The sequence below is a fragment of the Pongo abelii genome, chromosome 5 (assembly GCF_028885655.2).
Source record: "Pongo abelii isolate AG06213 chromosome 5, NHGRI_mPonAbe1-v2.0_pri, whole genome shotgun sequence".
NCBI lineage: Eukaryota > Metazoa > Chordata > Mammalia > Primates > Hominidae > Pongo > Pongo abelii.
In genome coordinates, this window is record NC_071990.2 from 44340483 (window position 1) to 44350472 (window position 9990).

The 9990-nt window shown below is 50.0% G+C and overlaps 1 pseudogene; it reads right to left on the bottom strand.

Annotated features, from left to right (window-relative positions):
- Positions 1 to 981: 981 nt before the first annotated feature.
- LOC129059944 (large ribosomal subunit protein eL29-like) lies at positions 982 to 8162 on the bottom strand (annotated as a pseudogene).
- Positions 8163 to 9990: the final 1828 nt, after the last annotated feature.

Below are 9990 nucleotides of genomic sequence, written 5' to 3' on the forward strand. Positions count from 1 at the left end.
TGTTGACTCAATGAGATCTATAACACAATGACATTTATCAAAGTAAAAAGAAAACTACGTGTTTACAAAAGAGTAACGTCCACCTGCAGGAACCATACAAACAAAGGCATCAAAGACAGTAAAATGGGGAAACAAAGGAAGGGTGTGAGGAAGGGAGGAAAGGAATAAACACCAAACGAGAAAGGTCAGTGATGCCAGTGAGCCTGCCATGGCCTGAGTAACACTAGCCACACCCCCGGTCCACACTGAGGACCACATCTGAGATCCACAGGGAGGAAGAGTCCCCAAGGTCCCCAGTGCAGGCTCAGGTGGAGCCAGGAGCCCCATCCATGAGGGTCAGATCTGGGCCTAACCTCAGAGCTTGCCCCTCCCTGCACCCTCCACAGCAGAGGAGGCTCTTGGCCGAAGTCAAGCTGCTGTACACGCAGGGTCGCACCCACCTTGGGCCCCTTTTATGCCCTGGAAGTGGAAGAGGACAGACCTTAAACTAGAGCAGTGATTCTGCCCTGAGCTGGGTGCCAGGAGAAAATGGGAAGCAAGTCGTCACTCTTACAAAAGTTCCTGGGAGGTCAGGCACAGTGGCTCATGCCTGTAATCCCAGCACTTTTGGGAGCGAAGGCAAGAGGACTGCTTGAGGCCAGGAGCTCAAGACCAGCCTGGCCAGCATATTGAGACCCCCATGTCTAAAAACATTTTTTTTTAATTAGCTGGATATGGTGGCTTGCATCTGTAGTCTCAGTTATTCAGGAGGCTGAGGCAGGAGGTTCATTTGAGCCCAGGAGGTCCAGGCTGCAGTGAGCTATGATCACACCACTGCACTCCAGCCTGCGTGACAGAGTAAGACCCTGTCTCAACTTTTTTTTAAAAAAATTCCTGGAATTCAGGTGATTTTTTTTTTCTTTAACGAGAGTCTTTACCTTTAGACACACATTTAGAAAAATCTGTGAAATGATATAATGTTAAAAATGTGCTTCAAAATCTAGGTGTGGGGGCAGGGGAGGGGGGCAAGGAGGTGGATGAAACCAGCTTGGTCATAAATTGATAGCTGCTGAGTCTGGGAATGAGTGCGTGGGGTTCATTATACCTTATTCTCTATTTGTGCATGTGTTTCAGAGTTTCCATAATAAAAACTTCAAAAAGAAAAACTTCTCAGTAAGAAACTCTCCCATGTGAGGGGACTAGCCCCTGACCTCAGGGAACCCCACCCAGTCTTGCCAGGGGACACACAACCTCTGCCCTGCATCTTCTTAGCCTGCCTCGGCTGGCCAGGGGCCGCATTGTAGGACACAGGCATGGGGGTCCTGACAAATGCTCAGCCTCGGACCTGGCCTTATCACTGATGCCAAGGGTCAGGCACTGGAGCCACATACATCTAGGCAGACCTGGTTCTGGTTCCAGCTCCACCTTGCACGTGGCCTGAGGCACCTCACCTGAACCACACCTGCCTGGATCCGAGTCCTGGGTCATTATCACTGAGAAAGTCCTCCTGCTCTTATTGTGGCTGCTCCTCTCACTGCCTCTGCCTCCACGTCTGTATGATGAGGACTGGAATCACCAGGCAAGTTTGCAGATTAAATGAGGCAATGCTTAGTGTGCACTCAGACAGAGCTGCCAGGACCAGGGGAGGGAGCTGGCCAGGGTCATACAGCCAGCTAGTGGCAGAACTGGGTTCTTCACGGGAGCAGGGCACCGTGCCAGCTGCCACTCCCATACCCCACCATGAGGCCTTCAGGCCAGTGGACAGCATGTCTTCTTTCAGAGTCTGAGGCCATGTCCCTGAGAGCCTGCCCTCCAGCCCCAACTCCCATTCCAGGAGCCTCTAACTCAGGAGAGCACCAGGAAGCCTGCATGGGCCAGATGCAAGCCAGGAAGGAGAGGGCTGGGGAAGAAGGAGGCAGAAGCCTCTATCCTGCCCTCCGGGAACACAGAGGTATCCAGGGACATCAGTCTGGGAGAGTGCACCCAGACTCAGGGACTCTACCAGGAGACTGCTGGGTGACTCCTAAGTCAGGAGTCTTAGCCTTGCCTGGCCTTTCCTTTAATTAACAATGATAATAGTCAACATTTGTATACCTCCTACTGTGTACAAGGCAGTGTTCTGCTTTAGGTATATTATCTCATTTAATTCTCACAACAGCCCTAAGAGGCCAATGCTATTATTGTCTTCATTTTACAGATGGGGAAACCTAGGCAAAGAGAGGGTAAGTAACTTTCCCAAAGTCACTCAGCTTGCACACAGCAGAGCTAGGATTTGGCCCCAGCCAGCCTGCCTTGAGTTTGTGCTCTTACCTACCCCAGCGCACTCTCAGACAGCATGGCCTGGCTTTTCCTGAGCCAGCGCTTCTGATTCCCCCTGGGGTATAACAACTGATACCCTGTTTATACCACAACACCTGGGATGGGAGCTTCACCCAGGGGTGGCAGTGCTGGTACCCGGGCAGCACTCCCACCTTGTCTCTTACTCAGGAAAGCAGAGCAGAAGGTAAGCGGGAATAACGCTATCAGAGGGATGGGTTTTTAACTCATTATTTTTTCTTCTTCTTTTTTGTTGTTGTTGAGATAGGGTTTCACTCTCATCACCCAGGCTGGAGTGCAATGCCACAATCTTGGCTTACTGCAACCTCCGACTCCTGGGATCAAGTGGTTCTCCTGCCTCAGCCTTCTGAGTAGCTGGGACTACAGGTGCATGCCACTGCACCTGGCTAATTTTTGTATTTGTTGTAGAGATGGGGTTTCTCCATGTTGCTCAGGCTGGTCTCAAACTCCTGGCCTCAAGCAATCCACCTGCCTCCACCTCCCAAAGTGCTGGGATTACAGGCATGAGCCACCATGCCCAGCCTCCTTCTTCATTTAAATCACTCATAAAAAGTTAACCAAGATCTGGGCCAAGTGCAGTGGCTCAAAAATATATATACACAAAAAATTAGCAGGGCATGGTGGCACACTTGTGGTCCCAGCTACTCAGGAGGCTGAGGTGGGAGGATTGCTTGAGCCAGGGAGGCAGAGGTTGCAGTGAGCCGAGATTGTGCCACTGTACTCCAGCCACTCCAGCCTAGGCAACAGAGTGAGACTCTGTCTCAAAAAAACAAAAGAAAGTTATCCAAGATCAGCAACAAAGTAGTCATGAAACACCCTTACAACCAGTCACAGCAGGGCCCTGGAGAATCTCTTTCCTCTACTGAATGCAAGCAGCTGGGGCATCCGCTCCCAGCTGAAACATGCTGAAAGAGGAGTGGATAAGAGCACAGGTCTCAGGGTGGGTGCTGCCACTTCCAAGCTGTAAAACCCTGGACCACAGATTAGTTCACCTCTCTGGGCCTCAGTTTTCCCATCCGTAAAGTGGGGTGATAATAGCATCTCCTTGCAAAGTTGTTAGAAGATTTTTGTTTGTGTTTTTTGTTTTGTTTTTTTTGTTGTTGTTGTTTTCCTGCCTCAGGTTTATTTGTACAAATAGCAGAGGAGGACACCAGCCCCATGCAGATGGCAGCCCAGGGGGGTCATACTAGTCCTTCTGTCCTCATGTTGGCGGACAGAGATCTCTACTCTGAAATCTTTGTAGGGGCCTGGGCAGCTTTGGGAGCCTGAGCTGGAACTGAAGCTGGAGCTGCAGCCTAGGCCTTGGTTTGGTCCTTGGCCTTGGCCTTTGGCCGGCACAGCCTGAGCCCCTTGGCAATGCAGGCACGAGCACGCTTCCCAAGCTTGGGGTGGGCAATGTAGGCAAGTCAATCGAGCTTGCGCCTGACACCCTTTGGGATCTTGGGCTTAACTTCCTTGGGCTTTCGAGGACCTTGATAGCCTCAGCATGTGCCCTCATGGCTTCGGCATTGTTGGCCTGCATCTTTTTTTAGGCCCTTCTTGTTGTGCTTCTTGGCAAGGTGCGTGCTCTTTAGGAACTTGGGGTCCACCCCATTAAGACATTTGTATCTTTGTGATCAGGGTTTCCTGATGCCATTTCTGTGCCATTTTGGGGACTGGTTGTGTGTGTTGTGGCTCTTGGACTTTGCCATGTCTGCACCTTAAGCCGCAGCTGCTGAAGCACCTAGAACTGGAAAAGCTAGAAAGTTTAAATCAACTAATGTATGTAAAACATTCAGCCTAGGGCCTGGCACATAGAAGGTGCACAACATGGGCTATTAGCATTACCACTGTGATCAGGACCACCCCAACCAAGTCATGCGCTCTTTTGGGGGAAGGAACTGCATCTTATTTATCTTTGTCTATCTGAGCATTTGCCATGGGGCTTGGCACACAGTAGGTGCTCCATGTCTTAGATCAGGTTCCCCAGAAGCAGATCCTGAGATGAGGATTCATAGCTAAATGATTTGGGAGTGCTCCCAGGGAAACTGGAGAGGGACTCGGGGAGCAAGACAAGAAAGTAAGAGGCCAAGAAGGGTGCAGATTCAGGCAAAATTCTGCAGAGGGTGACTTCAGCCTGATCTCGCAGGGGAACTTGGGAGTGTAAATTACATCTCAGGGTTGTCCTTGCCCCAGGCAAGGGAGCTGGGACCTCACTATCCTGCACCTCAGTCATTGGCTAAGGGCCACCATGGAGGGGATAGATTTCCAGGCACTTCCCGTCATGCTCCAGTAGCAGAGGGCAGTGCTGAGAGACCACCTAGAAGGGAAGGCACCCAAGGGCCAGGAGGGTCCATGAAAATGGAAAAGGGGTGGAGGGGACCTGCCACCTTCCATAAATGTCATCCCAGCCTCTGAAAGGTCACAGTTCCCCAGGAAGTCCAGGACAGTGGAGGCAGAGTGGGCAGCGGGGACTGCCAGGCCGTGGGAGCAGCTCTAACTTACACGTTAGTCAGAGCCAGGGGGGTCCTTTGAGCAGCCAGCCTCCCTACCAGCTGACAGGGGCAGGCCTGGGACTGCCTGAGTTGGTCTTAAGAGCCCCTACTATGTGCCTGGCGTAGATGCTGAGTTCTTCACATGATTTTCTCATTTAACCCTCACACCACCCCTAGACAGATGACTCTGAGGCATGGAGGCATGGCATGGAGAGGCCTTCCTGTGACCCCCCAAAGAGTGAAGGGCAAAGATGATTGATGTCATTAAGAAATGCAAATAAAAACCACAATGAGCTATCATTTCACACCCACTAGGGTGGTTATAATAAAAAATCTTTAATGAAACATAAGTGTTGGTGAAGATGTGGAGAAATGAGATCCCTCACACATTGCTAGTGGGAATGTAAAAGGGTACGGCTGCCATGGAAGTTTGGCAGTTCCACCTTAAGCTAAACACAGAAGCACGACAGGACCCTGAAATTCCACTCTTAGTATAGACTAAAACAAATTAAATACACTTGTTCAGACAAAAGCTTGCACAAGAATGTTCACAGCAGCACTATTCACAACCCCAACAGTGGAAACAACCCCTATGTCCACCACTGATGAATGGATAAACAAAATGTGGTATATCCATACAATGGAATATTACTCAGTCTCATAAAAAGAAATAAAATACCGATGCATGCTACAACATGGATGAACCTTGAAAACATTATGCTGAGAAGAAGCCAGACACAAAAGGCCGTATAGTGTACAATCCCATTTACAGGAAATGTCCAGAATGGGGAGATTTTTAGAGACAGAATGCAGATTGCTGGCTGCCAGGGGCTGAAAGGCAGGGACTGAGGAGCGGTGTGGAACTGGGGAGTGGTGACAGTCAAGAAGCATTTTCTTTTTTTTTTTTCTTTTCTTTTTTTTTTTTTTTTTTTTTTTTTGAGATAGGGTCTCACTCTGTCACCCAGGCTGGAGTACAGTGGCATGATCTCCGCTCACCACAGCCTCAACCTCCTGAGCTCAAGCAGTCCTCCCACCTCAGCCTCCCAAGTAGCTAACTACATGGGCACACCATCACAACAACTCATTTTGTATTTTTTTTGTAGATACAGGGTCTCCCCATGCTGCCCAGGCTGGTTTTGAACTCCTGGGCTCAAGCAATCCGCCCGCCTCAGCCTCCCAAAGTGTTGGGATTACAGGCATGAGCCACCGTGCCCAGCCTGCACAGCATTTTCAATGTACTAAATGTTGCTAAATTATACACTTTAAGGCCAGGCGTAGGGCTCACGCCTGTAATCCCAGCACTTTGGGAGGCCAAGGTGGGCAGATTGCCTGAGCTCAGGAGTTCGTGACCAGCCTGGGCAACATGGTGAGACCCCATCTCTACTAAAAACACAAAAAATTAGCCAGGCGTGTTGGCACACACCTGTAATCCCAGCTACTCGCGAGGCTGAGACAGGAGAATCACTTGAACACGGGAGGCAGAGGTTGCAGTAAGCCGAGACTGCACCACTACACTCCAGCCTGGGCGACAGAGTGACACTGTCTCCTAAATAAATAAAACATTTTAAAATGGTTAAAATGGCAACTTTTATGTGCACTCTACCAGAATTCTCTTAAGTTAAAAAAAAATGTGAGTTTTGAACCTCCCCTCCAAGGGCCTGGGAGCTGCCAACACAGAGTCAGCCACAGTGTTTCCAGATGGACAGAACGAATCAAAAACATGTCTGCCAGACACTATGCCAACAGGAAGATGGGACTCAAGTTGTTTTTAAAATTTTTTATGCCTTGGCCTGCTGGAGAAATAAAAGCTCTGAACTTGAGTTCACACAGGCCTGAATGTAAATGCTGGTTCCACCACTGGCTGTGTGACCTTGCGCAAATCACTGAGTCTTTCTGGGCCTCAGTTTTCTCATCTGTAAAATGGTGATAAGCAGCAACTCTTCATTAACTCATGAAAAGCCCTAAGCGTAGTGCAGGAACACAGTAAGGACCAGCAAGGGTTGGTTTCTTTCCTCCCTCTCCTTTCCCCACACATGCCCTTGACGTTTATCCCAGCCAGATTTCACCTGCACAGACACCCTCCCGGGAGGCTGTGCACAGGGCAGCACTTGTCGAGGTTCTCTGATGGACCCTGCCCATGGGATGTTTACACTTTCAAAGAGAAAACAAGTTAATCCACAGGAAGCCTAAGTGATATAAGGGACTGAAGAATTTCTAAACTAATCCAGGAAATATTCTGGACTAATCCAGGAAATATTCAGGCCTTTTCCCTCCAATCACGCCACCAGGCCAGCAAGCTGCTTCAACGCTATCTCCCTTCACACGCACATGCTCTCCAAACTCCTAACCCAACAATTCCCAGAGCTGGTTTCTGACCTTGTTCTCCCCTGTCCACAGCTCAAAATGTCAGCATAAGAATGCTGTTCGGCCTTTCTAGGAAAGAACTATTCTTGTTTTCAATTTTTGGTATTAAAATATTCATTTTTTAGGATACAATAGTAGGAAACTAATCTTTTACCTATCCTGTGTCCTTACTTGACAAAATAAGATGCCACCAACCTTTATGCCAGTTCCCAAAATGACTTTTTGAAATTTTATTGATAAATCCTCAAACCTGAGAGCACAACACTGTGCTCCCTAACCCCAATCTCCCTCTCCCAGCAGGGAGTGAATCCTGCTTCATTTGCTCAGTGAGCACGAGGAGGGCATGGGCCCTGGGGTCCATCCCTGCCAGGCCACTCCTTCCAGCCCTCTCTGTCATTCCCACAGTAGCAGACAGGCAACAGCATTCCCTCTTCCCAGCATCGCTGATGCTAGGCTGGGTACCACAGCCTCTGCATACCAATGGACTGGTCCCTACATCCTGATGCCAGAGGAGGTGGGTAACATGGAGCCATCACACTCACCCAATTACCAGACCTCTGGGTCAGCTTAAGAAGGGATGGAGGCCGTACGCAGTGGCTCACGCCTATAACCCCAGCACTTTGGGAGGCCAAGGAGGGTGGGTCACCTGAGATCAGGAGTTCAAGACCAGCCTGACCAACATGGAGAAACCCCATCTCTACTAAAATTACAAAAAATTAGCCAGCTATGGTGGCGCATGCTACTCGGGAGGCCGAGGCAGGAGAATCGCTTGAACCCAGGAGGCAGAGGTTGTGGTGAGCCGAGATCACGCCACTGCACTCCAACCTGGGCAACAAGAGCGAAACTCCATATCAAAAAAAAAAGAAGGGATGGTCTGTGTTCAGAGAGCAATTTTCCTCTGAACCAAATGAAGCTTCATCAGACTCTGTAGACCCCACTCCGCCTGAACAAGTCACAGCCCAATCTCCCCACTGAGAGGGGCATCACTGTGTCCTCTTGACCTTCTCTAAGTCTCTCGGGTTTGACCAGACCATTCTACGTATTGTCCTACCACGCAGGGTAATATGAAGGGCGTGGCCAAGGTCCCTAATGCTACAGCCAGTAATATACCCCAAACTCTCCACTCAAAATCCTGTCTTGGGCTGGAAACCAAAGTAAGTGGCAGAAACATGAGGCCACCCCTGGGCATTCCCACTCTGGGAGATATCAGGCTCAGCCCCACATGTAACCTGCAGCATGTGTTAGAAACCATCAGGAGATCACCATGGGCTGCTAAGGTAAAAGGTTGGGGAAGACAATGACAGGCAGGCAGGCAGCAAATACAAGCTAAGGGTTCACTATGGACCAGGCATACTGCTCAGGGTCAAGAAAGCAAAAATGAGGAGGACATGATGCCCTGCCCTGAAGGGGCTCACAGATGAGCAGGTGTGGCTTGGGGGAAGAGGAGAGGCCAGGACTAACACGTATCAAGTCTGTTCATCTTCTGAATTCCCAGAGAAAAGAGCCCCACACTCACGGAGCTGACAACCAAGCCAGAAAGTAGGGAAATTTCAGGTTGGGATAAGCCCTAGAAGAAAATAAACAGAAAATAAGATGAAGCAAAACCAGGCGGGGGGCTTAGAGAAGGTGGTCGCAGAGGGCCTCTCTGAGGAGGTGACATTGGAAATGAGGTGGAGGATGGAATGAGAAGGAAATATTCCAGGTAGAGAAGGGCAGGTGCAAAGGCGGGGAGGCAAGAAAGGACTGAGAATGTTCAAGGAGGGGCACGGACGTTGATGTGGGTGAGATGTGGAGAGCAACAGGAGACAGGAGGCAGGCAAGGCCTTGCAGGCCTGGTGAGGAATCCGGGTTAAATACGAGCTTTATCTCCATTTAGTAGATGAGAAAACCGAAGCTCAGAAGTTAAGTAACTTGCCCAGGGTCGCATAGCTGGTGAGTAGCCAAGCTGAGATTCCATCATACAGTCTGGTGAAAAAGTCCACGTTTTCTTTCCTCTGCTCACTGAATAGGAACTGGCTGGCTGTGACAAAATGTGATAACTGTTAAGTGATTAATGACAAGTGGTTTATGACAGGAGCCTGGGGTGGGGGGACACAGTTTGCCGGGGAAGTCTTCATGGAGGAACTAACTGGGTCCCTAAGAATGAGGAGGATTTTGGCAGGTGGAAAAGTGGAGAGGAAGAGCACTCAAAACAAGGAGAATGACTTGAGCAAGGCCAGGGATGTGGAACATGAGGCCTGGTGGGAGCTGAGAGGCAATGAAGTTGCTGAGAGTAGAACTGGCAGGAGATGGGCATGGAAGGCAGGATGGGCCAGACCAGAAGGGACCCTGAATGCCCACCAAGGATGTCTACACTGAATTTCTGGGCAACGAGGAGCCAAGGCAGGTTCTTCAACAGGCTGAACTGTACTGCGCTTTAGAAAGATGACTGTGGTGCAGGAGCCTGGAGAGGCTGGTGTGTGGGGAGGGGCAGCTAAAATAAATGGCCAGAGGCTGCAGAGAGAGGTGGGGCAGGACAGGGCCCATCAAGCCCCAGAGGTAACCAAGACTGAGACGGAGTTTCACTCTTGTTGCCCAGGCTGGAGTGCAATGCCGCAATCTTGGCTCACTGCAACCTCTGCCTCCCAGGTTCAAGCAATTCTCCTGCCTCAGCCTCCCAAGTAGCTGAGACTCGAGCGTGTGCCACCACACCTGGCTAATTTTTGTATTTTTAGTAGAGACAGGTTTTCACTATGTTGGCCAGCTGGTCTCGAACTCCTGATCTCAGGTGACGCACCTTCCTTAGCCTCCCAAAGTGCTGGGATTACAGGAATGAGCTACCACACCCGGCTGAGAA